Below are 2,967 nucleotides of genomic sequence, written 5' to 3' on the forward strand. Positions count from 1 at the left end.
TGCTGCTACTGTTGTTGTTGTTGTTGTTTGGCTTCAGTACATCCCATTCTTCCTTGATCCAGCTAGTGAACCTATGATCAAAAGCCATTCCAAGTGTGACCATGCCACCTAGGTTCTTTGTATGTTAGATGCATAGACTGGCTCTTGTGTGGGTGGCACATAAAATACACCATTTTGAGCGTGGCCGTTGCCAGTAATGCCTGACTGGCCTTCGTGCGGGTGACACGTAAAAGCACCCACTACACTCTCTGAGTGGTTGGCGTTAGGAAGGGCATCCAGCTGTAGAAATTCTGCCAAATCAGATTGGAGCCTGGTGTAGCCATCTGGTTCACCAGTCCTCAGTCAAATCGTCCAACCCATGCTAGCATGGAAAGCGGACGTTAAACGATGACGATGATGATGATGATAATGATGCATTGTGTGGCTTTAGCGGACACCACACTGTTGCTAGCATTCAGACCAGATCTTTGGTTTGATGATACCATGGTCCCTCTCTGCTCCCTGTAGAGAGGTACTGGCACTGTCTTCCTTCAAAAGATAGAAAGAAAATAAATTGAAATCAAGGACCACATCATCATCGTTTTAACATCCACTTTTCCAAGCCTGCATGGATCAGAGAAAATCTGCTGAAGTAGATTTCCTATAGCATGATGCCCATCCTATTGTCAACTCTCACATATTTCTAAATAAGGTATATTTCTCCATAACCAGACGTTTCCAAAGAAGATTTGAAACAAACAACAACACTTGCATGATGGTGACACTTGTTTACAGCTATCACACAATGTCAAAGCAAGGACACACACACATATAAAAAAAAAAAGAAATAGAGTTACCTTCTTGAGACATGCTGACTCATAAGCGTCGAGTTCCTGGTTTCCATGATGTATAAATTCCCCACTTGGTTGGAATGCCATTCCACCGCATATCATGATCCACTGAGTTGATCGCTGTTGTTATTCGATGTTTAAAGTCATCAAGGTTAGTGAATAGCGGTGGAACATAAACACGATCTTTTGCATATACCCACAAGAAAAAAATTTACACACAGTCAGGTTTGGGGATCTCGTAGGCCAAGCAGATACGCGTCTGGAAGGAATTCTCTTATCACATTGATGTTGCCCATGCTGCAGGAGGTGGCCACATTGAACACTTGTAAGACAGGGATTAAAAGTTGATTATGAATAAATACTTGTGACTTGCTTTTCCTTATTAAAATATTGCATAATGAAGTCAATTCATTCTTTTTGAATAACCGTGTGTGTGTATATATATATATATATATATATATATATATATATATATATATATATATATTTACACATATATATATTTACACATATATATATTTATACATATATAATGGTACCATTCTTGTCATGAAAACAAAGGGGTGTGGGTTCGAGTCCCATGTGTACAGGAAAACTTACTTTTTTTAAGGCAGTGCTCCAGCATGGCTGCAGTCAAATGACTGAAATGAGTAAAAGAATAAAAGAAGATATATGTGTGTGTCTTTGTGTCTGCCCCACCACAACCACCACTTGACAACTGGAGATAGTGTGTTTACAGTTTGGAAAAAGAGAACAGTAGAATAAGTATTAGGCTTATAATATATATATATATATATATATATATATATATATATATATATAAGTGCTGGTATTGGTTTGTTTGATTAAAATTCTTTAACGTCATGCCTCAACATAGTTGCAGAATAATAAATGAAACAAGTAAAAGTGAAAGTAAAAGTAATGTGAATAAACGACCATCACATTTGCCAGATTAATCTGAATGCAAAAAAATTAATAAAATTATTTTAGCCACAGAGCTTTTGTGTGATATGTTTACATGATAGAAAAAGCAGCAAAATCCCTCCTGATGTCATACTTACTGTTTTCAGAGGACATATTCAATAATGTGACCCTGGATGTATTTCCTGGCAAATGAAAATCAAAAAAGAAACAGAAGACAGAAACTCAGGATGGTCATGGCTTGATTGTCTTTGATTACAAATCATTCAGTCAAGGCTGACCCAGGGTTAAATGGTAGCAATAACAGCAACAACAACAATTAATTCAGTTACTTCATATGATGATAGAATGTTTGCTCAAACAGATTCATTTACCTGTTTGATTTCTTAGTTAGGCACCAACATTTTCATCCCTGCTATCATTACTACTATCACTACTTCCACCATCACTGGGACCGTACACACTCCAAGCACCATCAACACCACTACCACCACTACTACCACCGCCATCATTGTGACATCACAACACCACCAACACCACCACCACAACACCACCACCACAGCACCACCACCACAACACCACCACCATCAACACCAGCACTGCCACCACCACCGCCATCAACACCACCACTGTGAATACCACCATTGCCAACACTTCCACCACTACAACTGTGACCACCACCACCAGCTTTACCATCAACACCATCACCAACAACACCACCACCATCAACACCGCCACTACCATACCACCACCACCACCACCATCACTACCATACCACCACCACCACCACTTTCAGTACCACTAGTATCATTGCTATATCCACACAGTTTCACTAGTCAAGAAATTAGAGGAATCTGCAGACAACTGATTTGGTTTTTGTTTCTTTGAGTGTTTTTGTTGTTTTGTGTTTTACTTCCCCTATAGGTGGTTAGGTTTCCTTCTTTCTTTTTTTCAATTTTATTCTAGCACCTTTTTATTGTTGTTGTTGTTGTTGCCAGAGATAGGGAAAATAAGGGGAGAAAAAACACAAAGAAAAATCCAGATAAATATAGAAATCTATTAATGAATTTCTAAGTGAAAATGACAAAAAAAAAGAAAGAAAGACAGAAGACAACAACAACAACAAAAAAAAGAAGAAAAGACATAAAACCTGAGATATTTCCTGAAAAACTTTCATCATTAGATGAAAACCTAAGTTGGCTAATTTTCAGCTTGG

This window comes from Octopus bimaculoides, chromosome 3, assembly GCF_046866305.1.
Source record: "Octopus bimaculoides isolate indiv1 chromosome 3, ASM4686630v1, whole genome shotgun sequence".
Taxonomy (NCBI): Eukaryota; Metazoa; Mollusca; class Cephalopoda; order Octopoda; family Octopodidae; genus Octopus; species Octopus bimaculoides.